At 36.9% G+C, this 27,452-nt stretch overlaps 1 protein-coding gene across 2 annotated transcripts in view; it reads right to left on the bottom strand.

The window, feature by feature from the left end:
* The window catches only part of LOC122233250 (spermatogenesis-associated protein 31D4-like), a 51,505-nt gene that overhangs the window by 20,031 nt on the left and 4,022 nt on the right, over positions 1-27,452 (bottom strand). Inside the window, exons 1-2 of one of the 2 annotated variants that reach the window (XM_042965058.1) lie at positions 1,048-1,091; positions 643-730 (exon numbers count right to left, since the gene is read on the bottom strand). The gene's annotated coding sequence lies outside the window, so the exon portion shown is untranslated. Of the gene's footprint in view, positions 1-642; positions 731-1,047; positions 1,092-27,452 lie in introns of those variants that run through there. The other variant, XM_042965059.1, reaches the window with a different exon arrangement.

The following is a 27,452-nucleotide window of genomic DNA, read 5'->3' as shown; positions in this document are numbered from 1 at the left end:
AGGTAAGTCTAATGACCCAGACATGAAAAAACAGGTCAAGGTTAGCAAAGTCACATACCAGTTCACAGCTGACCAAAGACACATGAACGAGCTTCACCAAGCTCAATCCAAATCAGTAAAAACCCTCAGCTGAATTACATACTTCGCGTTCTAAGCTTCTGGTTGCTATTTGAAACTTCTAAATATGGGAATTTTAAAAACTTTTTAATGCATCTATAACTACCCGATACCTACCTTTAGCTTATTTAAGTAATTTTCTTATTTAACTGACATAATAGTATAGGTAATTAATAACAAGTACCTTTAAAGATTCTATGTAAATTACTACTAATAAATTAAGTGTTACGAAAGTATTAAATTAAAAACCTGCAAATGCTTCATTGCTTATAATGATCTGCATGTTTCATCTATTGGAATTAAGTATTAAATTTAGGCCCAAATGCAAAAACTGGCTCTGTTACAGATCAGCAGATGGCACCTATTCAAACACCAAGAGGAGCTTGATTCACAGATTTGAAAAGGTTTAAAAACTCAGACAATAAAATTATTTTTGTATGTCCCTGATTTTTAAATGAAGAGATTATTTTAGCGACTTAAATCATTCACTTCAATTTTTAAAAACTTGTTTGCACTTAGACTTACTTTTAAATTTCTTTAAGACTAGCTTAGTCTGGGAGATTTTAGTTCCAAGTGGCATTCAGCCGGCTGCCACTCCCTTCTCCTAAAATGCCTATAAGGAACCAAAGAAAGAGATTAAATACAGTAACATTTAAAACTGACTACCATCTAAATTTGGGGGAAATTTCCTTTAACAATTAAACCAATGAAACTGAAATGAGCAGAGCAAGTAATGACTGATCCATGCATCACTCTGAAAACAAGGATGGCCCACATAGAGAATAAAAGTTTCCTTCTCATTCAGTTTGACCCTCTTGCTTAGAGAAACATGCCTACATCCAACCAGGAAAAAAAAAATAGATAGATAGATAGATATAGATATAGATATTTCTGAACTGACTGGAAGGAGATACGATATAGCCATAATACCCTTTCCACTTCCCCTTCTTAAACTTCTCAACATCTTTTTACATCCTGCAGCACCTAAAAAATAAGAGGACAGAGAAGTCAAAGCATACATGAGGATCAGAAGTCACATATTACATGCTGGTGGCATGATTCATAATTTTATATGGTAGGGAGAAGAGACTGGAGGAGACTTTAAAAGTTTCTTTTAGGAAACTAATAAATACTCTATTAACTCAGATTGCCAGAGAATCAAATATGGGGCTAAGAGGCAATATTATCATAGTTTAGCTAAAGCAACCAACTTAGGAGGCGCCTGGGTGGCTCAGTCAGTTGAGTGTCCAACTTCGGCTCAAGTCATGATCTTGCAGTTCATGAGTTGAAGCCTCACATTGGGCTCTGTGCTGACAGCTCCAAGCCTGGAGCTTGCTTCAGATTCTGTCTACCTCTCTCTCTACCCCTCCCCCCTCACACTCTGTCTCTCTGTCTCTGTGTCTTTGTCTCTATCTCTCTCTCAAAAATAAATAAACATTAAAAAAAAATTTAAAAACCCAACTTGGTAAATTCCTACAATCTAGACACTAGAATTTATACTAGAAATTCAGTATATCTACCCATCTTGCAGCTAGATATAGGTTCAGTCAACTCCCAAGTACACAATAAAAGAAATCTATCTTCATATATACTTTGTTGGTCGATACTAGATTAAGGATCGATATTATCTTTTAAGAAGGAGTTAAAAAAAAAAGAAAAGAACTATTGGAATAGACACGGTGGGGTTCCATTTCTGAGAATATGGAGCTGCTATGTAGAACTAAAGAAACTTGAATGTCTTTTATATAAAACAAATATAGAAGTACTCTGAAAAGTAGGGAAAAGATGTGATGAAGAAAGGATGGATGTGAAGGAAGGATGTGAATGTGAGTTCTCCCGGTTTTCTCATCATATCATATATCCTAAATTTGGCACCGAAAAATCTGAAAGCCAGAAAATGCCAAAGGGTACGAACTGGAAGAAAGAAAAAAAAAGAAAAAAAAAAAAAAAAAAAGCCCCAAAAGAAACCTACTCTCTCTCTAGCAAAAAGACCAGGAAGGGATATCCTTATATGACACAAAACTTTTAGACAATAACAACTTTACTGCAGACAAACACCATATGCCATAAGCTAAGAGGCATGTAAATTAAATAAAAATAATAACAACAATCGATACATGTCAACGCTGTGATAACACATATGTAAGAACTATTTGAAAAAAAAATTTTAAAGCTATCATACTACATATTTGGACAAATGTATAATGACATGTACCTATTATTACTACATCATAAGGAATATTTTAACTGCTGTAAAAATTATCTGTGTTCAACCTATACATATCTTACCACCCCCAACATTCTCTGGCAACCACTAAGGTTTGCAGTGTTTTTACAGTTTTGCCTTTTCCATAATGTCATATAGGTTGAATCATACAGTATGTATGTAGCCTTTCCAGATTGGCTTTTTTTACTTAGTAATATGCATTTAAGTTTTCTCCATGTCTCTTCATGATTTGATAGTTCATATTTTTTAGTGTTGAAAAGTATTCCATTGTATGGATGTACCATGGTTGATTTATCCACTCGCCTACTGAAAGACATCTTGGTTGCCCCCAAGTTTTGGCACTTAGACTAAGCTATGAATATCATCAAATTCATTAATGTGGCAGTTATTTTGTGGACACACATTTTCAACTCCCATGGGTAAATACCAAGAAGTGCAATTGCTGAATCATATTGCAAGAATATGTTTGGTTTTCACCTCACGCTGGTCAGAGTGGCTACAGTGAACAAATCAGGTGACTATAGATGCTGACGAGGATGTGGAGAAATGGGAATCCTCTGGCACTGTTCATGAGAATGCAAAGTGGTGCAGTCGCTCTGGAAAACAGTGTGGAGTTTCCTCAAAAAATTAAAAATAGATCTACCCTATGACCCAGCAATAGCACTGCTAAGAATTTGCCCAAGGGATACAGGAGTGCTGATGCATAGGGGCACTTGTACCCAAACGTTTATAGCAGCACTTTCAACAATAGCCAAATTATGGAAAGAGCCTAAATGTCCATCAACTGACAAATGGATAAAAAAGATGTGGTTTATGTATACAATGGAATACTAATTGGCAATGAGAAAGAATGAAATCTGGCCATTTGCAGCAACATGGATGGAACTGGAGGGTATTATGCTAAGTGAAATAAGTCAGGCAGAGAAAGACAGAGACTATGCTTTCACTTTTATGTGGATGCTGAGAAATTTAACAGAAGACTGTGGGGGAGGGGAGGGGTGGGAAATTACAGAGAGGGAGGGAGGCAAACCATAGGAGACTCTTAAATACTGAGAATAACTGAGGGTTGATGGGGGGCGGGGGAGAGGGGAAAGTGGCTGATGGGTGTGGATGAGGGCACCTGTTCGGATGAGCACTGGGTGTTGTATGGAAACCAATTTGACAATAAATTATATTTAATATAAATAAAGAATATGCTTGGTTTTGCAAGAAACTGCTAAACTGTATTCCAAAGTGGCTGTATCATTTTGCATTCCCACTAGCAACGAATGAGAGCTCCTATTATTCTACATCCCCACTGGCATTTGGTTTTTGGATTTTGGCCATTCTAATAGGCTTATAGTAGTATCTCACAGTCATTTTAATTTGCATTTCTCTGATGACATATCATGTGGTACATTTTTTTCATATGCTTACTTGCCATTTGTATAAACCCACAAAATGTACAACACCAAGAGTGAACCCTAATATAAGCCATGAACTTCGGGTGATTATGATGTGTCAGTGTAAATACACCAATTGTAACAAATGCACCTCTCTGGTGGGGTATATAGATAATAGGAGACTATGCATGTATGAGAACAAGAGGTTTATGGAAACTCTGTACCTTTTTCTCAATTTTGCTGTAAACCTAAACTATCTTTGAAAAAAATAAGGTCTTTAAATATAAAAAAGAAAAGCCATCATAAAAATGCATCAAGAAATAATTATAAACACATTTGACAAAATAGAAAATACTGCAAATGTCAGCAAAAAATACAAAATCTCAACAAAGAAATAGAAGATTTAAAGAAGGACCAAATGGAAATATTGGATCTAAAAAATACAATAACCAAAATAAAAAACCCACCGTATGAGCACAACAGAAGAATGGAAGTGACAGGGAATCACTGGACTTAAAACAGTACAATAGAAATTATCCAATCTGAACAACAGATAAAATAGATTTAAAAAAAAATGAACAGAGCCTCAAGAATTTTTGATTCTATAACCAAAGACCTAACATTTGTGCAATAAAAGTCACATGTTAGAAGAGGAAGAAGGTGAGGCTGAGAAAGTACTTAAGGAAATAATAGAGGAAAGTTCCCAAATTTGGCTAAAGACATAAACCTAAAAATCAAGATAATAAGCAAACCCAAACAGTATAAACAACAACAAAAATCCATATCAAGACAAAAAAACAATTATACTTCTGAGAACTAAAGACAAAACAAAAACTTCAGAGTAGCTAGAGAAATGACACCTTAACTACAGGGGGAAAACAAATCAAATGACAGTGGGTTTCTCCCAGAAGCCACGGACACCAGGAGGAAGTGGTATAATCATTATTTTCAAGTATCAACATGAAATAGTTCTGAAATCAGAATCCTATATTCAATGAAATTATCCTTCAGAAATGAAAGCAAAATCACTATATTCTCAAATGAAGGAACACTAAGAGACGATATCACCAGCAGACATACCCTTTAAAAAATGGTTTCAGGGGCACCCCCCGGAGCCTGCTTTGGATTCTGTGTCTCCATCTCTTTTTGCCTCTCCCCTCCTTGTGCTCCTTGTTTCTCTCTGTCTCTCAAAAATAAAATAAAATGTGAAAAAAATTTTTTCAGTGGTTTAAAGGACATTGTCTAAATGAAATCAAATAATTAAATTAGGAATAATGCAACATTAGGAATGAAGGAAAGTCAGTAAGCAAAAATACTGATAATCAGGATTGAGTTTCCTTCTCCTCTTGAGACTCCTAAAGTTTGTTTGACGGTTCAAACACAAGTATAACACTATCTAATGTGGTTCTAAATGTATATATAGGAAATATTTAGGACAATTTTATTATAAATGGTAGAAGGAAAAAAGAAAGTAAAAGGAGGTAAGGTTTCTACACTTCAATGCAAACTGATAGCTATATGTACAGATAATGTAATACTTACAGCAACCATTAAGAAGTTGTATAAAGAGATATACTCAAAACCACTGTAAATAAATCAAAGTGAGATATTCAAAAAATTTTAAGTAATTCACAAGAAGGCAAGAAAAAGACAAGAAAGGTTAAAAAACAGAGGGAGTAAGAGAAAAAAAGTTAGATAGCACACTTAAGCCCTAACATTCAAAATTGCATTATTTACATAATCTAAATACACTAATTAAAAGACAGAGATTTAAGGACTAAGAAGGATGGACTAAGAAGGATGACCTAAATCTATTCTACCTGTAAGAAGTTCATTTCAAATATAAGAATGTAGATAGGTTAAACATAAAAGGATTAAAAAACATATAAAGTAAAAATAAAAAACGTAGCTACATTAAAGCACATCAAATAAACTACAGAGCAAATAAAATTATAAGAAACAATGAGGGACATTATATAATGATATAAGCATCAATCCACCAAGAAGATTAATGATATTAAACATGTATGTACCAAACAACACAGCTGCAAATATGCAAAACAAAAGCTGTTAGAAATGCAAAGAAATAGAAAATGTACAATTATAGTTGAAGACATCAACACTCCTCTCTCAACAATTTATAGAAAAACTAGAATGAAAAGCAGCAAGGATACAGAAGGACTCAACCACACCATAAGCCAAGGGACTTGATCAATATTCATAGAACATTCCACTCAATCAGAGCAGAATATACATTCCTTTCAAATGCCCATAGAAAATATAAAAGATAAACTATGTCCAGGACAATAAAATGAACTGCAACAAATTTAAAATAATTGAATGTATAGGCTGTGTTCTTTGACCACGATGAAATCAAACTTGAAATCAATAAAACAAAGGTAATAGGAAAATCTCCAAATGCTTGGAATCCAAATAAAACAGTTCTGAATAAACTGGGTTAAAAAACTCTCAAAGAGAATAAAAAAATATTAGTTAAGTGGATGGAAATTAAAATGTAACATATCAAAATTTGTGAGACACAGTAAAAGCAGTGCTAAAAGGGCAATTTATAATATACAATGCATATATCAGAAAGGAGAAGTCTCTATGAATAATCTACAATACCAACTCAAGAACCTAGAAGAAGAACAAAAAGATCCAAGCAGCCATAAGAAAGAAAACAATAAAATTAAGAGCAGAAATTAATGAAATAAAAAATGGGGGGAAATTGGGAAAAAATCAGTGAAACAAAGGGCTGGTTTTTTGAAAAAAAAAAACAATAACTTTGACAATGCTCTAGCAGGAATGATAAGGAAAAAAAAAGATGACACAAATTTCAAAATTAGTAATGAAGCAAAGGATGTAAGTATAGATCCCATAGATATTTAAAAGATAATAAGAAAAAAATAAACAACTCTACACACTTACAAATTATTGCAACTCACATAATATGAAATATTAGATTAACAGCCCCATAACTATTAAGAATCTTGGATTATAATTTTTAAAGTCCAATAAGAGAAATTCCAAGCTGAGATGGTTGTACTATAGAAATCAACAAAATGTTTAAAGAAGAATACCAGTTATGGGGTACCTGGGTGGCTCACTTGATTAAGCATCTGACTCTTGATTTTGGCTCAGGTCATGATCTCATAGTGTCTCTCATAGTGAGATCAAGCCCTGTGTCAGGTTCCAGACTGGGTGTGCAGCATTCTTGGGATTCTCTCTCTCCCTCCCCATCTGCCTCTCTCTTTCCTTCTCTCAAAAACAAAATAAACAAAAGGAGAAAAGAAAGAAAGAAAGAAAGAAAGAAAGAAAGAAAGAAAGAAAGAAAGAAAGAAAGAAAAGAAAAAGAAAAAAAGAAAGAAAGAGAGGGAGGGAGGAAGAAAGGGAGGGAACCAGTTCTACACAATCTCTTCCAAAATACAGAATAGAAAAGAGCACTTCCCAGTTCATTTTATGAAGCTAGCGTTACCGTGATACCAAAACCAGACAGACAAGTCACACACACATACAAAACTACAGACCAATATCCTCATGAGTATAGGTGTAAAAATCCTTAAAAATATATTAACAAATAGAATTCACCAATATAAAAAAATAATTATACATCCTGACTAACTGGAAATTATTCTGGGGATGAAAGGCTGGCTCAATATTGAAAAAGAAAAACTATCTGTGGTTTAACATATAAAGTATCAATAGACAATCTGTCAATGCAATCTAACAGGCTAAAGAAACTCACAGAATACCAGTGCAGAGAAAACATTTGACAGAATTCAACATACATTCATGTTCTAATAACTCTCAGAAAAATAGACAAAGAAGGGAACTTCCTCAACTTGATAGAGAGCATCTACAAAGAAACCTACTACAAACACAATTTTTATGGTTAAAAAATTAAGGTTGGGAACTAAGGGGGCCCACACCCATCACTCTTACTCAAATACTAAAAATAAATTCTAATCAGTTGAGTAAGCAAAACTAATGAATGCAGATCAGAAAAAAAATAGTCTATGTTTGCAGATGACAGAATTGTGTACATAGAAAATTTTAGGGAACCTAAAGAAAACTCTAAGAACTAAGTGAGTTCAACAAGGTCACATTATATACAGTAAACATTTTTGTATTTTTACATATTAGCAATAAGCATGTGAATCCCAAAATTAAAAAAAAACAATTCCATTTACAATGGCTTCAAAAATATGTAGGACATATACACTGAAAACTGCACAACACTGATGAATAAATTCAAAGAATATCTGAAGAAAATGTGTAATGTGTTCATGCATTGGAAACTCATCACAGTAAAGATATCATTTCTCCCCAACTTCATACACTGGCATAACACAGTTCCTATCAAAATCCCAGCAAGATTTCTTGTAGACAATAGTATTCTAAAATGTATATAGAAAGATAAAATAATTAGAATGGCTAAATTGAATTTGAAAAAGAAGAATAAAGTGGTAGGAATAAGTCGACATGGTTTTAAAATTTATTATATAGTATATATTTATATGTATATTTTCATTTATGTGTATTTTTATATATGCATGTGTATATGTGTGTATGTACATGTATATGAATATAATTACTATAGTAATATACATAATAGTCAAGATTATGTGGCATTAGTAGAGAAACAAACACATGGCTCAATGGAACAGAATAAAGAACCCAGAAACAGACCCACATTAATATATCCAACTGATTTTGACAAAGTATAAAAAGAATTTGATAGAGTAAAGAAGACTTTCCATAAATGGTGCTATAGCAAATGGACATCCATAAATTTAAGAAAGAAGAAGGAGGAGGAGGAGGAGAGGGAGGAGGGAATGAAGAGGAGGAGGAGGAGGAGGAGGAAGAGGGAAAGGAAGAAGCAGCAGCAGCGGCAGCTGCTCAACCTAAGTCTCACACTATATAAAAGTTTTCTCAAAATAGATCACAGACTTAAATGTAAAACTGCAAATTTTTAGAAAAAAAAAAGAAAAAGCTTTTTTTTCTAAAAAATCTAAAGCTAGGCAAAGAATTCACAGACTTGACACCAAGGGCATTATCCATACAAAAAGAGAGACAGAGAGAGAGAGAGAGGGAAGCAGGACCATGGGCCATGACAAATAGTCTATGCTAATAATATGATTTATGGTTAGAGGTGATGGGGCTTTGGGCGGGGAGGCTTTGAGCCACAAGGCAGCACCTTAACCTCTGGAAGGGCTACAGACTAAGGTCAGTCACATAGGTGCTCAACCATATCTACATGACCAAGCCCAGTAAAAGCTCTGTAAATGGGGTCTCCTGTATCCTGCCTTATGCATTTCTTGCCTGGGTTGATTTTAATGTTTCTTTTCACCGTAATAAACTGTAACCGTGAGTATAACAGCTTTGCGGCATTCTATGAATACTTCTAATGAACTTTTAAAAGGCAGTCTTGGAGACACCCAAACTTGCAGCTGGTGTCAGAAGTGAAGGTGCCTTGGGGACTTCCTGAACTCTGCAGAGAGAGAGAGAAAAAAGAAAAGGTAACATAAAATCACTTGAAGGCCAGATGATTTTACTATTGATTATTTGCAACTTCTATTGATTATTTGTAACTACTTTAAGAAGGAAACATCAGACACCAAATTAGTTTCCACACAGGGAATGAGGACAGAGTATGAAGGAGTGTAAGACTATCTAATTTTGCCATCTATCGCTTCTATTTTATAGGGCCTTTGAGCCTTGATCTGGTTCTTAACATGTCCTCCCAGGAATGTCACGCTCCCATAGACATAGTCAGCAATTCTCCATGTTAACTCCACCCTCTCTTCCGCTGTTTCAGTGCGAGTAAAGGAAAAATAATTTTACTATAAACAAAAGCAGCTTTGATCTAACTCTCATTTTTTAAAGTAATTTATTCTGAAACATCAGCATTTGAATTCTTAATGGCAAATTATCTGCTACACGTTTCATGAGTGATGAAGATTAACCAATATACTCATATCACAAAGTAGATATGGCCTCAAACAACGAACACTAACTCATCTATTCTAACCCTGAGGTATCTTGCATGACGTCACAGAACTCAAAGAAAGACTTGGTAGCCATTTAGTCCTATATTTTGCAGCTCCTCTGTCTGGAACTCTCCCATACACTGAAAGACTATTATAATTTTTCTTTTCTTCCCTACTGACAGTTCTACCCAGGGTGAGGGGAATGAAGGTGATGCAACCATACTAGAAAAAGGAGATAAGCTAATGAATACGATGGAGGAGGTTTCACATTCACATGTGTGTGTTGTATATAATGTGATCGTGGATGAGTGCCGTGGATGAAATGATGTGTTTCAGGCCAGGCAACTGGCGCTTCACTGTGCCCAAAGAAGGTTCATTGACAGGAAAGATTCACTAAAATCAGTGAGATAGGCCTTAAAATATTTTTAGTTCACCTCATTGTCAGCCCAAGTGCACCATTGTTCAGATAAGATTCATAGTTGGGTTGCTTTCACTATACAAATAAAAGAACCCAAGAACTTTCCTATAACAATGGATTTTTTAAATTGGCATATTAAATCCCTCCCTCCTCCATTCCCAACTCAAGGCACCCCTCCAATGACTTTGATTAATCCTTTTGTAGAATTATGAACTTGGAGAGCTTTTTAAGGAGAAAAGGATTATATGCCAGGTGGGATGTAGTCAAAGCTGTCACAGCTATGGTTGTTTCCCATCATAATCCATCTTGCTGAATCAAAAAGCAAACTGAATAAACAGCTTAGGCAGTTTGTTTGAAGATACACTCCTGGGGCGCCTTGGTGGCTCAGTTGGTTGAGCATCTGCCTTTGGCTGGGTCATGTTATCATGGTTCATGGGTTTGAGCCCCACATCGGGCTCTCTGCCGCCCCCACAGAACCTACTGCATATCCTCTGTCCCCCCTCTCTCTGCCCTTCCCTTTCTTGTGCACACTCTGTCTCTCTCTCTCTCTCTCTCCCTCTCTCTCAAAAAAAAAATAAATAAATAAAAACTTAAAAAAGATATACTCCTGTCTTTCTAGGAGGGATTAAGTCATGGCTACAGTTTGTTTGGAAAATGATTATCCATATAAAAATTATTAAATTCATGGGGCGCCTGGGTGGCTCAGTCGGTTAAGCGTCCGACTTCGGCTCAGGTCATTATCTCGCGGTTCGTGAGTTCAAGCCCCGCGTCGGACTCTGTGCTGATGGCTCAGAGCCTGGAGCCTGTTTCGGATTCTGTGTCTCCCTCTCTCTCTGACCCTCCCCCATTCATGCTCTGTCTCTGTCTGTCTCAAAAATAAATAAAGGTTAAAAAAAAATTAAAATAAAAGGAGAGCATTAAAAATAAATAAATAAATAAATAAATAAATAAACAAACAAATAAATAAATAAATTCATGTGGCATATTATTGAGCCAAAATGTTTTATAACTTTTCATCTCTGGATCACAGTGATAATAATGCTATAGTTTTCATACTGAAACACAGAGCTTCTTCATAGTCTTTGAAAACACTGTCAATTTTTTGCATTTGCCACAAGAATACACAAGATGTTGACTTTCATACTTTTAAGTAATGAGGATTCAGTCTCTACCTTTAAAAAGAAATCACAGCCATACCAGTTATGGAGGGAAGGGGATTATTTTAGTATTTATTCCAAACAACCATGCTCCATAGAAGTCACATTCATGTCCTGCTGCAACAGGGACACAGATTAGGTAGCTAAGAGCTTGAGCAAGAAGGAAAAGATAAAGCCACTCCTGTGATATATTTCAAAAGTTAAGTGTTTTCCCTTACAATGGGAGTTTTCATCTGGCACCTGGGTGGCTCAGGCAGTTGGGTGTCCAACTTTGGCTCAGGTCATGATCTCATGGTTTGTGGGTTTGAGCCCCATGTTGGGCTCTGTGCTGACAATTCAGAGCCTGGAGACTGCTTCAGATTCCCTGTCCCCTTTCTCTCTGCCCCTTCCCCATTCATGCTCTGTCTGTCACTTTCTCAAAGATAAATAAACATTAAAAAATTAAAAAAAAAAGAATGGGAGTTTTCATCATGATAAATGGATATAAATCTTAGAATACAATATAATCTCTTTAAATATCTAAGCAGTCAGCCCCCTTTGTATCACCAACTACTGCGTAATTGATACTCAAGGTATTTTTGATATTCAAATAATCCTCGAATTGAGATGGGGGCAGGAGATTTTTCAACAATACTAAGTGGTTGCTATTTATCAGACTCCATGGCAGGTCTTAGATAAACAGGATTAATAAAACACTGGCCCTCTCTTCTTGAGCTCAGAGTCTATCTAGTAAAGGAGACAAACACGTGAACAATAGACTACTAAGCATTATGATAAAAACCACAATAGAAGGGTAACCATTGGGTTGAAAAGGCAGAACTCCAGAGAATATGGGGGGGGGGGGGTGGGTGGGAAGAGTGACAAACAAAAAATTCATGTGTTCCCGTCACAGGCCCTTTGTAACCAATCCACAGACTCATTTTTCTCTTACTCTTTGAAGGAAAAGTTGGGTGAAAAGAGATTCCATAATTTCCTTAAACACTCTACTTTTAAGTCAGCTGTAGTGCCAAGAATAATCTAGCTCCGTAATTAAAATGTTCACTCTAATTTAATAATCAAAACACCAAATACACTTAAAGTGAAAAATTCCCTCTGTCAAATTGGTAGTACTTTTAGGCTGGGAAGAAAGAAAGATATTGTCTTCCTTTTCTCTATTTCCCTGCCATGCCATTTTCTTACCCACCCCTTACCCAGCTCCACATACAAATTTGCCTCTGCTTTCACCAGAGATGGAGCCAGACAAAGGGAAGACAAGGAAGCATCAGGAAGTGTCTTGACTCAGCTGGTACCCTTAGAATCTGAACAAAATAGATTCTTTCTCTCATAAGGTGCTTTCATGTATTTATTCCACAAATATTAATTGAACACCAATTACATGCTAGGCACTGTTCCAAACATTGAGGACACCTAATAAGAAAAACAAAGCCTTTGAGTCTATGGACTTTATAGTCTAGTGTGGGCTATGAGAAAAAAAATATTCCATAGGAAAAAAGAAATAGGGAGCATGTAAGAGTTAAATGCTATTTTACCTAGGTCAATCAAGAATGCTCTTTTTGGTAAGGTGATATTTGAGCAGAGATATAAAAACAAACAAACAAACTGAAGCATTTAAGCCAAACAAATGTCAGAGTAAAGAGCATTCCAGCCTGAGAGAATAATAATTGCAAAGGCCCTGAGGTAGGCAAATGTTCAAAGAACAGCAAGAAGGCCAGTAGCATAGCTAGAGTAGAATAAGGGAAGGAAAGAATGTTGGAGATGAGGCCATATGGAGATCATATGGAAGGTAATGAGAGGCCACTGGGGTTATTTTCTGTTAAAAAGAGAATCTTGAATGTTTTGAGCAGTGATTTAAAATGATACACATTTTTAAAAAAATTATTCTGGCTTCAAGGTAGAAAGTAGATTATAAAGTACACAAAGAAGGAGGAAGACAATTGGGAGGCTACTTTAAGAATTCAGACCAGAGATGATGGTAGCTTGAACCAGTATGATAGAGAAAAAGGAAACAGAATTGAATAGATTCTGGGTACACTATAAAAGGTTTAATGATGGACAAATTACAGGATATACAAGTGAGAAAGAAGGTTAAGTGGACTCCAAAGTTTTGACCTGAGAAACCTAAAGAAAGATTCACTGAGCTAGGGAAAAATGTGAGAAGATAAGGTTGAATTAAAAAGAACAAACAAAAACAAGGTTTTTATTTTATACATGTTGATTTAAGCTTCCTATTTGACATCTAAAATAAATATACAAATAACTTGTTCAGTAATCAAAATTGGAGTTCAGAGAAGTCCAGCCTGGTCAGCACACATCATATTCAAAGACATAAACATGGGGCGCCTGGGTGGCTCGGTTGGCTGTGTGGCCAACTTCGGATCAGGTCATGGTCTCACAGTTTGTGGGTTTGAGCCCGCATTGGGCTCTGTGCTGACAACTCAGAGCCTGGAGCCTGCTTAAGAGTCTCTGTCTCCCTCTCTCTCTCTCTGTCCCCTCCCTTGATTACGCTCTCTTTCTGTCTCAGAAATAAATAAACATTAAAAAAAATAATAAAGGAGAGAGAGGGAAGATGGCAGCGTAGGAGGACGCTGGGCTGACTGCGCGTCCTGCTGATCACTTAGATTCCACCTACACCTGCCTAAATAACCCAGAAAACCGCCAGAGGATTAGCAGAACAGAGTCTCGAGAGCCAAGCGCAGATGAGAGGCCCACGGAAGAGGGTAGGAAGGGCGGCGAGGCGGTGCGCGCTCCACAGACTGGCAGGAGGGAGCAGGGCGGAGGGGCAGCCTGCCGGCCAAGCAGAGCCCCCGAGTCTGGCTGGCAAAGCGGAAGGGCCAGACGGAGTGTGTTCCGACAGCAAGTGCGACTTAGCGTCTGGGAGGTCATAAGTTAACAGCTCTGCTCAGAAAGCGGGAAGGCTGGAGGACAAAGGGAGGGAGAGCTGCTGAGCCCTGGACGGCAGAGCTCAGTTTGGCGGGGAACAAAGGCGCTCACCAGCGCCATCTCCTTCGCCCATCCCCCAGCCAAAATCCCAAAGGGAACCAGTTCCTGCCAGGGAACTTGCTCGCTCCACGCAAACACCCAACGCTGTGCTTCTGCGGAGCCAAACCTCCGGCAGCGGGTCTGACTCCCTCCCGCTGCCACAGGGCCCCTCCTGAAGTGGATCACCTAAGGAGAAGCGAGCTAAGCCTGCCCCTCCGGCCCCCGTGCACCTTGCCTACCCACCCCAGCTAATACGCCAGATCCCCAGCACCACAAGCCTGGCAGTGTGCAAGTAGCCCAGACGGGCCACACCACCCCACAGTGAATCCCACCCCTAGGAGAGGGGAAGAGAAGGCACACACCAGTCTGACTGTGGCCCCAGCGGTGGGCTGGGGGCAGACATCAGGTCTGACTGCGGCCCCGCCCACCAACTCCAGTTATACACCACAGCATGGGGGAAGTGCCCTGCAGGTCCTCACCACTCCAGGGACTATCCAAAATGACCAAACGGAAGAATTCCCCTCAGAAGAATCTCCAGGAAATAACAACAGCTAATGAACTGATCAAAAAGGATTTAAATAATATAACAGAAAGTGAATTTAGAATAATAGTCATAAAATTAATCGCTGGGCTTGAAAACAGTATAGAGGACAGCAGAGAATCTCTTGCTACAGAGATCAAGGGACTAAGGAACAGTCAGGAGGAGCTGAAAACCGCTTTAAACGAAATGCAAAACAAAATGGAAATGAAAGCTCGGATTGAAGAGGCAGAGGAGAGAATAGGTGAACTAGAAGATAAAGTTATGGAAAAAGAGGAAGCTGAGAGAAAGAGAGATAAAAAAAATCCAGGAGTATGAGGGGAAAATTAGAGAACTAAGTGATACACTAAAAAGAAATAATATACGCATAATTGGTATCCCAGAGGAGGAAGAGAGAGGGAAAGGTGCTGAAGGGGTACTTGAAGAAATTATAGCTGAGAACTTCCCTGACCTGGGGAAGGAAAAAGGCATTGAAATCCAAGAGGCACAGAGAACTCCCTTCAGACGTAACTTGAATCGATCTTCTGCACGACATATCATAGTCAAACTGGCAAAATACAAGGATAAAGAGAAAATTCTGAAAGCAGCAAGGGATAAACGTGCCCTCACATATAAAGGGAGACCTATAAGACTCGTGACTGATCTCTCTTTTGAAACTTGGCAGGCCAGAAAGGCTTGGCACGATATCTTCAGTGTGCTAAACAGAAAAAATATGCAGCCGAGAATCCTTTATCCAGCAAGTCTGTCATTTAGAATAGAAGGAGAGATAAAGGTCTTCCCAAACAAACAAAAACTGAAGGAATTTGTCACCACGAAACCAGCCCTACAAGAGATCCTAAGGGGGATCCTGTGAGACAAAGTACCAGAGACATCACTACAAGCATAAAACATACAGACATCACAATGACTCTAAACCCATATCTTTCTATAATAACACTGAATGTAAATGGATTAAATGCGCCAACCAAAAGACATAGGGTATCAGAATGGATAAAAAAACAAGACCCATCTATTTGCTGTCTACAAGAGACTCATTTTAGATCTGAGGACACCTTTAGATTGAGAGTGAGGGGATGGAGAACTATTTATCATGCTACCGGAAGCCAAAAGAAAGCTGGAGTAGCCATACTTATATCAGACAAACTAGACTTTAAATTAAAGGCTGTAACGAGATGAAGAAGGGCATTATATAATAATTACAGGGTCTATCCATCAGGAAGAGCTAACAATTATAAATGTCTAAGCGCCGAATACCGGAGCCCCCAAATATATAAAACAATTACTCATAAACATAAGCAACCTTATTGATAAGAATGTGGTAGTTGCAGGGGACTTTAACACCCCACTTACAGAAATGGATAGATCATCTAGACACGCAGTCAATAAAGAAACAAGGGCCCTGAAGGATACATTGGATCAGATGGACTTGACAGATATATTTAGAACTCTGCATCTCAAAGCAACAGAATATACTTTCTTCTCCAGTGCACATGGAACATTCTCCAAGATCATATACTGGGTCACAAAACAGCCCTTCATAAGTTTACAAGAATTGAAATTATACCATGCATACTTTCAGACCACAATGCTATGAAGCTTGAAATCAACCACAGGAAAAAGTCTGGAAAACCTCCAAAAGCATGGAGGTTAAAGAACACCCTACTAACGAATGAGTGGGTCAACCAGGCAATTAGAGAAGAAATTAAAAAATATATGGAAACAAACGAAAATGAAAATACAACAATCCAAACGCTTTGGGATGCAGCGAAGGCAGTCCTGAGAGGAAAATACATTGCAATCCAGGCCTATCTCAACAAACAAGAAAAATCCCAAATTCAAAATCTAACAGCACACCTAAAGGAAATAGAAGCAGAACAGCAAAGGCAGCCTAAACTCAGCAGCAGAAGAGAAATAATAAAGATCAGAGCAGAAATAAACAATATAGAATCTAAAAAAACTGTAGAGCAGATCAACGAAACCAAGAGTTGGTTTTTTGAAAAAATAAACAAAATTGACAAACCTCTAGCCAGGCTTCTCAAAAAGAAAAGGGAGATGACCCAAATAGATAAAATCATGAATGAAAATGGGATTATTACAACCAATCCCTCAGAAATACAAGCAATTATCAGGGAATACTATGAAAAATTATATGCCAACAAATTGGACAACCTGGAAGAAATGGACAAATTCCTAAACACCCACACTCTTCCAAAACTCAATCAGGAGGAAATAGAAAGCTTGAACAGACCCATAACCAGCAAAGAAATTGAATCAGTTATCAAAAATCTCCCAACAAATAAGAGTCCAGGACCAGATGGCTTCCCAGGGGAGTTCTACCAGACGTTTAAAGCAGAGATAATACCTATCCTTCTCAAGCTATTCCAAGAAATAGAAAGGGAAGGAAAACTTCCAGACTCATTCTATGAAGCCAGTATTACTTTGATTCCTAAACCAGACAGAGACCCAGTAAAAAAAGAGAACTACAGGCCAATATCCCTGATGAATATGGATGCAAAAATTCTCAATAAGATACTAGCAAATTGAATTCAACGGCATATAAAAAGAATTATTCACCAGGATCAAGTGGGATTCATTCCTGGGATGCAGGGCTGGTTCAACATTCGCAAATCAATCAACGTGATACATCACATTAACAAAAAAAAAGAGAAGAACCATATGATCCTGTCAATCGATGCAGAAAAGGCCTTTGACAAAATCCAGCACCGTTTCTTAATAAAAACCCTTGAGAAAGTCGGGATAGAAGGAACATACTTAAAGATCATAAAAGCCATTTATGAAAAGCCCACAGCTAACATCATCCGCAATGGGGAAAAACTGAGAGCTTTTTCCCTGAGATCAGGAACACGACAGGGATGCCCACTCTCACCGCTGTTGTTTAACATAGTGCTGGAAGTTCTAGCATCAGCAATCAGACAACAAAAGGAAATCAAAGGCATCAAAATTGGCAAAGATGAAGTCAAGCTTTCGCTTTTTGCAGATGACATGATATTATACATGGAAAACCCGACAGACTCCACCAAAAGTCTGCTAGAACTGATACATGAATTCAGCAAAGTTGCAGGATACAAAATCAATGTACAGAAAACAGTTGCATTCTTATACACTAACAATGAAGCAACAGAAAGACAAATAAAGAAACTGATCCCATTCACAATTGCACCAAGAAGCATAAAATACCTAGGAATAAATCTAACCAAAGATGTAAAAGATCTGTATGCTGAAAACTATAGAAAGCTTATGAAGGTAATTGAAGAAGATTTAAAGAAATGGAAAGACATTCCCTGCTTATGGATTGGAAGAATAAATATTGTCAAAATGTCAATACTACCCAAAGCTATCTACGCATTCAATGCAATCCCAATCAAAATTGCACCAGCATTCTTCTCGAAACTAGAACAAGCAATCCTAAAATTCATATGGAACCACAAAAGGCCCCGAATAGCCAAAGTAATGTTGAAGAAGAAGACCAAAGCAGGAGGCATCACAATCCCAGACTTTAGCCTCTACTACAAAGCTGTCATCATCAAGACACAATGGTATTGGCACAAAAACAGACACATAGACCAATGGAATAGAATAGAAACCCCAGAAATAGACCCACAAATGTATGGCCAACTCATCTTTGACAAAGCAGGAAAGAACATCCAATGGAAAAAAGACAGTCTCTTTAACAAATGGTGCTGGGAGAACTGGACAGCAACATGCAGAAGGCTGAAACTGGACCACTTTCTCACACCATTCACAAAAATAAACTCAAAATGGATAAAGGACCTGAATGTGAGACAGGAAACCATCAAAACCTTAGAGGAGAAAGCAGGAAAAGACCTCTCTGACCTCAGCCGTAGCAATCTCTTACTCGACACATCCCCAAAGGCAAGGGAATTAAAAGCAAAGTGAATTACTGGGACCTTATGAAGATAAAAAGCTTCTGCAGAGCAAAGGAAACAACCAACAAAACTAAAAGGCAACCAACGGAATGGGGAAAGATATTTGCAAATGACATACCGGACAAAGGGCTAGTATCCAAAATCTATAAAGAGCTCACCAAACTCCACACCCGAAAAACAAATAACCCAGTGAAGAAATGGGCAGAAAACATGAATAGACACTTCTCTAAAGAAGACATCTGGATGGCCAACAGGCACATGAAAAGATGTTCAACGTCACTCCTTATCAGGGAAATACATATCAAAACCACACTCAGATATCACCTCACACCAGTCAGAGTGGCCAAAATGAACAAATCAGGAGACTATAGATGCTGGAGAGGATGTGGAGAAACGGGAACCCTCTTGCACTGTTGGTGGGAATGCAAATTGGTGCAGCCGCTCTGGAAAGCAGTGTGGAGGTTCCTCAGAAAATTAAAAATAGACCTACCCTATGACCCAGCAATAGCACTGCTAGGAATTTATCCAAGGGATACAGGAGTACTGATGCATAGGGGCACTTGTACCCCAATGTTTATAGCAGCACTCTCAACAATAGCCAAATTATGGAAAGAGCCTAAATGTCCATCAACTGATGAATGGATAAAGAAATTGTGGTTTATATACACAATGGAATAATACGTGGCAATGAGAAAAAATGAAATATGGCCTTTTGTAGCAACGTGGATGGAACTGGAGAGTGTGATGCTAAGTGAAATAAGCCATACGGAGAAAGACAGATACCATATGTTTTCACTCTTATGTGGATCCTGAGAAACGTAACAGAAACCCATGGGGGAGGGGAAGGAAAAAAAAAAAGAGGTTAGAGTGGGAGAGAGCCAAAGCATAAGAGACTGTTAAAAACTGAGAACAAACTGAGGGTTGATGGGGGGTGGGAGGGAGGGGAGGGTGGGTGATGGGTATTGAGGAGGGCACCTTTTGGGATGAGCACTGGGTGTTGTATGGAAACCAATTTGACAATAAATTTCATATATTAAAAAAAAATAAATGAATAAACTTTAAACAAACAAAAAATAATAATAAAGACATATACATGGAAATGGATAGGTAGAAAAGTGATATCAGGCCAAATACCTGAAAAACCATAGTTGAGAGTATATTTATGGTACTCCAAATTACTAGGAGGAAATATGTTATCAATAAAATATCACCTCTAAAGATTCCTTCATTTTAAAACATGTAAGTGTGAAAAAGTATTCCATTTTATATCTACTTCCAAAGTTAACCATAAATCTTGGAAAGCAAAATGGTAGCTGGGAGGTTAGAAAATTATCAAAAAGATTTTCCAAGTAATGAGAAAAAAAAGTTTTTAAATAAACACTTAAAATGTGAAAAAGTCTAACATTTTATATTTGATTCTAATGTTACTATAAATCTTGGAAAGTAAAAGGGTAGCTGGCAGGTTAGAAAATTATCAAAAAGATTTTCCAACTAAAGAGAAAAAATTTTAAATAAATGCTTTAATTAAATTCAAAGAGGGATACTCATAGTTGCAACGTGGAATCCGTTGTTTTAATTGCCATAAAAATATAAAGTCAGTAAGATATCAAATAATCTATAAAGACAGTTTAATATCAAATAATTCATTTCCCTCATTGGAAGTATAACTATGATTAATCTGAGACTCTGCTTCTCTTGATAGTGATAACACAGTATAAATACCTACAAATATGAAATTAGAGATTCTACTCCATTTGACATTTTCTAAGAGGATACATGCAGATTAAACTATCGAATAAAACTCAGTCATATATGCTTTCATGTTGTAAAATTATTGCCCTACTACAACCCAAGTCAGAGAGAGGAAGGGACATCTGGGTGGCTCACAGAGAGGAAAAATTAATATTGGTCTACTAAATATCAATAGTGTTCCCTGTTTTGAGATTCATAGGAGCCTTGTTAAATGTCAATTATATCGTAATTTAAAAAATAATAATAGGAGCCACTATTACAGAAGGAGATTACAGATAGGGAAAGGGAAGAAGCTAAAATTAACCCTGCAGTTTTGGATGTTTGATTGTAATTGGAGGTACTAGTGAAAACTCATAGTGTAAAGTGAAAACTCATAGATATAGAATGAATATAGATGCATATTTTGTGTGTGTGTGTGTGTGTGTGTGTGTGTGTGTATCTACTGAGAAGGCATGGGAACAACAATACTCCAGTAACAATGAACACACTTAGCAGCCTTAGCACACATATTTTGGCTTCTAGATACCATACTCCAGCTAATAGAACCAGGATATATTACAGAAATGGCTTATTCTAGGACTGCTGCAGCAAAAATACCAGATGGTCTTACACAGCACACATATGGTGCTGTATAAGAAAGTAAGAAAATGTTCAAAGAATGATGGAGATATGTCAAAAGTACCCAGAAGTTAGTTTGAAGGGGCTCCCACTGTCCAAACCTGTGACAATATGGACATCAAAATAAATATTGATAGTAACAGACTATACTTACCTAAATAAAACAGAAAACCCTGAGCCCATCTGAGTAGAAAGGAATAAATGAATGGAGAAAGACAAGTTTGATGAATAAAAAGATATATACACAGTCTTAAAGTACTTCCTGACAAAAGTCATTACAAAGAAGAAAAGTGTAAAAGTCTGGCACACAACAACTTAATCAAGTGATTAAACTGAACATCATCGGTAATAGGATTAATAAACATCAAGCATGACTTGATAGGATGAAAGAAGAAATCAGCCTCACTTGTGTGCTATTCTTACCAAAGACATATAACCTACAACTAAATATGAGGGAACATCCGACAAACCCAAATGGAGAGACATATTATAAAATTAATGGCTTGTAATATTTAACATTTATGACCATCAAGCATCACTGAGGAACCATTCCAGACTAAAAGACACTACTTCTCATTACAAAACTTTTCAATTTTTTTACCATGTGCATTTACTTCCTGCTCAAAAGTTTATTCATTAAAAATTTTAAGCAAACACAATTTTAAAACCATGAAGAGTTTGACCCAGAAATTCCAACTCCAGATGTATACTCTAGAGAACCACTTAAAAATATGCACAATGAGGCACATACAAAGTTGTTCACGGCAGCATTGTTTATAATAATGAAAAATAGGAAACAAATGAGCAGCAATCTAAAACAAAAAAACTTCTGAATATCCATTTAAAAAAAACACTATGCAGCAGTTAAAAGGAATGAGGTACATCTACATGCAGTATTATGGGTAGATTGACAAGATATCTGTTGAATTAAAAAAAAATACATGCTGCAGAGCAATATGCACAATTAGATACCTTTTTATGTGAAATAAATAAACTATACATATTCTAGGTCAATGAATAGCACAGAATGTATACCACACCCATGACAGTGGTAGAGGGTTTACATCCTTGGAAGGGGTGACCAGTGGGGGTCTTTAAACTTATGGAGGCTGCTTTAATTTTTAATATAACTTAATCATATATTGCTTACATTTTAAAAAGTAATTTAAAGCAAAAACAACAACAACAAAACCTGACCTACAGGAGATGGCAGTCTATCTTCGAAATGTAGTGGAAAATGAGAACTCTAGTGTTTCTCTTCTGTCAAGCATAGTTTTCCATCCAATCACCTGATCTTTCAGGAACTTTACCCACTTCGTGTTATCCAGGAGGCAATCAACCCAGTGCCATTCTGATCATAAAGGTGGGTCCATAACCTAGTCTGGCTCATCAACACCTCTGTCCCTATGACCACATTTTTTGTTCAGGAATTAACAAATATTCCATATGAGACCAATCAGAGCATTTTTTTTTTAATCAAGCTACTTTGGATTCAATTTCTATCCACTTGTATCCAAAATAGTCCTGACAAATATAGGGAGACACATTTAAACAGATATTTTCAATAGGATAAGACAAGTAAAAGAGAAACACTATATGAAGTAGCATATTACTTAAGATAGGCTGTTATATATTAAATATGTGTATGATAAACCATAAAGTAACCACTAAAAAAACACAGAGCTAATAAGTCCCAAAATAGAGGGAAAGTGATATAAAAATTACTCAATCCAAATGAGGTGTGAAAAGTGTGAAAGAAGTACAAATAACACAAGGGACAAACAGCAAATGAATAGCAAGAAAGTAGAATTAAACCCAAGTAAATCAATAATCACATTAAATGTAAACAGTTTATATTAGTTTTGCATTGCTAACACAACAAATTACCACAAACTTAGTGTCTTGAAACAACACAAAGTAATTATCTTATAGTTCTGAACAAGAAAACTCTGGTACAGGCCTTATCAGGCTAAAACCAAGATGCCTACATGGTTTATTCCTCCTGGAGACTCTGTATTTGTTTCTTTGATCATTCAAGTTGTTGGCATAATTAAGACCCTTCCAACTGTATAAATGAAATCTATTTACTTTCTGTCTATCAGCTGAGGGCTATTATAACTCCTAGTAACTGTCTGAGCTCATGGTTGCCTTCCCCCATCTTCAAAACTAGCAACGGAAGATCAAAGACTCTTACATTTTGAATTTCTCCCGCCTCTCCTTCTGTCTTCAAATCTCTCTGATTTCTGCTGGGAAAAGTTCTCAGGTACTAAGGGCTCACGTGATTCTACTGGGCCCATAGGGTATTTCAGGATCTTCTCATTTTAAGGAGAGCTGATAAACAACTTAAATTCCATCTGAAAACCTAATTATTTTACACCGTGTAAAGTAACATATTCACAGGGGGACATGAACATCTCCTAGGGGCCATTATTCCACTTACCACATGGTCTAAATATTCATTAAAAGACAGAAACTGTCAAACTGGATTAAAAAGCAAGACCCAACTACACACTACCTATAAGAAACCCACTTTACATATAAAGAAACCAACTGTCTAAATTTAAAAAAAAAGAAAGAAGGAAAAAGATAAACCATCCTAATAAAAACAAAGCTGGATAAAGTAAAGTGATGGAAAATAGTAGAAGAGGGAACTCCAGGAAGCTTTAAAAAGCTCTCCCATATACCAGAGAATCTAGAAATCCAGACACATGTACACAGCAGGACATATGTACTAAAAGACCTCAGAAAACAATAAGCTTTTACCTGTAGTTAATCTTTAGGTTCAATGAAAACAAGAAGTAAGTGCTCCAGCACAGAGCCAATTTGCAAAGACCTGGAGTCTATTCTTTCCTTTCCCCTTTTTTTTTTTTCTTTTCTCCATTCATTTAAGAAAATTTCCAACAACTCACTAAGAACTAAATAAACAGGCTTCAAAGACAACACATAACAAAGAATAGTCTTTACAAAAATGGTATAGACCAAAATAGAAGAGTTGAATCACTATATTGAACACCTGAAACTAATATCACACTGTATGTTAACTAACTGGAATTTAATTAAAATTTTTTTGAAAAATGAAAAAAGGGGTGTTGACTAACTTGATTGTGAAATGATTGCACCTATCTGAAAATCTATTTAAAAAACACTGAATTATAAACTTTATATGGGTGCACTCTGTGGTATGTGAATTATATCTAAATAAAATTCTTCTTAAAATAGTTTCAAAAGTCACTAAACAAACTACAACCTACAGCCAGCAACACCTAATCCTGGGCATGGGTAGGAATCTGATTTCCAGAGTAAAAACTCAAAATGCCCAGTTTTCAACAATAAACTATGAGGAATGCAGAGAAATAAAAAAGTATGCTCCATTCACAAGAGAAAAACAGAAATTAACAAAAACTCTTAAGAAAAGTACAGACATTACACTTACTAGACAAAAACTGTCTTAAATATACTCAAAGAGCTAAAGGAAGCCATGGAAAAAGAACTAAAAGAAATCAGGAAATTGACACCTCAACCAATAGAGAATATCAAAAAAACAGATAGAACTTATAAAAAGGAACCAAATAGAAAACTTGAAGCTGGAGGGGGACCTGGGTGGCTCAGTTGGTTAAGAGTCTGACTTCGGCTCAGGTCATGATCTCATGCTTCGTAAGTTTGAACTCCATGCCAAGCTCTGTGCTGACAGCTCAGAGCATGGAGCCTGCTTTGGATTTTGTGTCTCCCTCTCTCTCTCTGTCCCTCCCTCACTTCCACTCTGTCTCTCTGTCTCAAAAATAAACATAAAAATAAAAGAGACTTACCAAGATAAAACGCATTCTGTATTGAAACATAAACATAAATCTCACACACACACACACACACCACCACCACCACCAAACAAATTTAACTATTCAAATTGGACAAAGTATGTACTCCTACCACAGGGAATTTTTTAAATCAATATCAGAAAAATCTGGGGGCACCTGATTAGCTCAGTCAGTTGAACATCCAACTCTTGATTTCACCTCACGTCATGATATCACAGTCATGGTATTGAGACCCACATGGGGCTCCACAGTGAGTGTCGAACCTGCTTTGGATTCTCTCTCCCCCCCTCTCTCTCTGCCCCTCCCCAGCTTGTGCATGTGTGCTCTCTCAAAATGAATAGACTTTAGGGGCGCCTGGGTGGCTCAGTCGGTTGAGCGGCCGACTTCGGCTCAGGTCATGATCTCGCGGTCCATGAGTTCAAGCCCCGTGTCGGGCTCTATGCTGACAGCTCGGAGCCTGGAGCCTGTTTCAGATTCTGTGTCTCCTTCTCTCTCTGACCCTCCCCCATTCATGCTCTGTCTCTCTCTGTCCCAAAAATAAATTAAAAAAAAAAAACTTAAAAAAAAATTTTAAAAAAATGAATAGACTTTAAAATAAAACTCTTTCAAAATCCTCCAAATACAGTACAACCTTGGATTACAAGGAACTTGTTCTGCAAGTGTTCCACAAGAAGAGGGAACATTTCTAGTAAATTTTAACTTGATAAATGAGCAATGTCTTGCAATACGAGTAGTACGTGATGCCAAACACCACATAATCACAACTGAGCCGATGGTTCTTCTCTCTCTCTCTCTCTTGCTGCGGGATTATGGGAGATCGTCTCCCATGCTCAGATGCTCGGTCTCAGGCCATGGTGTTTGGGAGAAATCAGTGATTTTTCAGAACATTGGAAGGTGCCCACAACTGCCACTAGTGTAAATTTTTGTCACTTCAAAGCACCCAGGGATAGTCCTTTGCTTTTCCGTACAAGAGTAAGGTTAGGAATGCTTTGCTTCATTCTAGGTCAAGCTGCCTGCAAATATAGACCTTCTCCTCTGCTGCCTTATTGCCAGTTACATTAAAACAGTATATGACAACAGTTTATTAGTACTGTAGTCAGATTCCATTAGTGACAGTGAGTCATCCTACACAATAACCCGCCTCTCCCATCTCCCTCACCCCAGCCACGAAGGTTTTCAAAGGTTAGTGCAGGTTAATTCTTTTTCTTTATATTTTGTATTTCTTTATTATTTTGTATTATATTACATTATTGTAATCATTTTAATATGAATATTTTGGGGTTGAGGAATGAATCACCTGAGTTTCCATGATTTCTTATGGGGAAATTCCTTTTGATATACAAGTGCTTTGGATTACACGCATTTTTTCAGAACGATTATGCTTGCAAACCAAGGTTTTACTGTATTTGGAAATTAAATAAAAGTTCTAAATAACCCATGAATTGGATCAAAGAAGAAACCAAAAGGGAAATTAAAAGTATTTTGAACAGAATGAAAACAGAACACGACATACTGAAATTTTTGAGATGCAGTTAAAGCAGTGTTTAGAGAAAAATTTATAGCACTGGATACCTATATTAAAAAAGTCTCAAATCAGTGACTTTACTTCTACCCTAAGCAACTAAAAAAAGAAGGGCAAATTAAATCCAAACCTGAGAAGAAATCATTGAAATAGAAAACACATACAAAAAAAAGTAGAAAAAAATCATTTAAACCAAAAACTAGTTCTCTGAAAAGATAAAATAGTAATAATAATAATAATAATAATAATAATAATAATAATAAACCTCTAACCAAACTTACCAGGTAAAAACTAAGGAAGTCACAAATTACCAATATCAGGAATGAGAAGGGGAACATCACTGCAAGATCCTAAACACATTTGAATAATAAGGGAATATTCTCAACAAATTTTTACTAATAAGTCTGGAAACTTAGATAAAACAGGTAAATTTCTTAAGAAACACAAACTATCACAACTCACTAATATGAAACAGATAATTTGAATAGCTCTGTAACTATAAAGGAAATAAATTTTTAACTTAAAAACTCCCAAAAAAGAAAATCTCCAGAGTCCTATGGTTGCACTGGAGAAGGGTTAGAAGGATTTGGAGAATTCAACCAAGTGTTTAAAGAAGAATTACCACCTTTTCTACAAAATGTCTTCCACAAAATCTCTTCCAGAAAATAGAGGAGGAGGGAACACTTTCCAATTCATTTTACAAAGTACGACCCCAGTACAGAAATGAGGAAAAATCAAGGGGTGCCTGAGTGGCTCGGTTGGTTAAGCATCCTACTTCGGCTCAGGTCATGATCTCACAGGTCATGAGTTTGAGCTCTGCATCAGGCTCTGTGCTGACAGCTCAAAGCCTTGAGCCTGCTTTGGATTCTGTGTCTCCCTCTCTCTGCCTCTCTCCCACTTGCACTTTCTCTCTCTCTCAAAAATAAACATTAAATTTTTTTTAATATTTAAAAAAAAGAAAAAATCAGTACAAAAATAAGGAAACTACAGATCAATCATTCATGAATATGCATGTAAATATCCTTCACAAAA

The sequence above is a fragment of the Panthera tigris genome, chromosome D4 (genome assembly GCF_018350195.1).
Source record: "Panthera tigris isolate Pti1 chromosome D4, P.tigris_Pti1_mat1.1, whole genome shotgun sequence".
NCBI classification, from domain to species: Eukaryota; Metazoa; Chordata; class Mammalia; order Carnivora; family Felidae; genus Panthera; species Panthera tigris.
The sequence above is the reverse complement of the archived record's forward strand: the minus strand, read 5'-3'. Positions and strand labels throughout refer to the sequence as shown.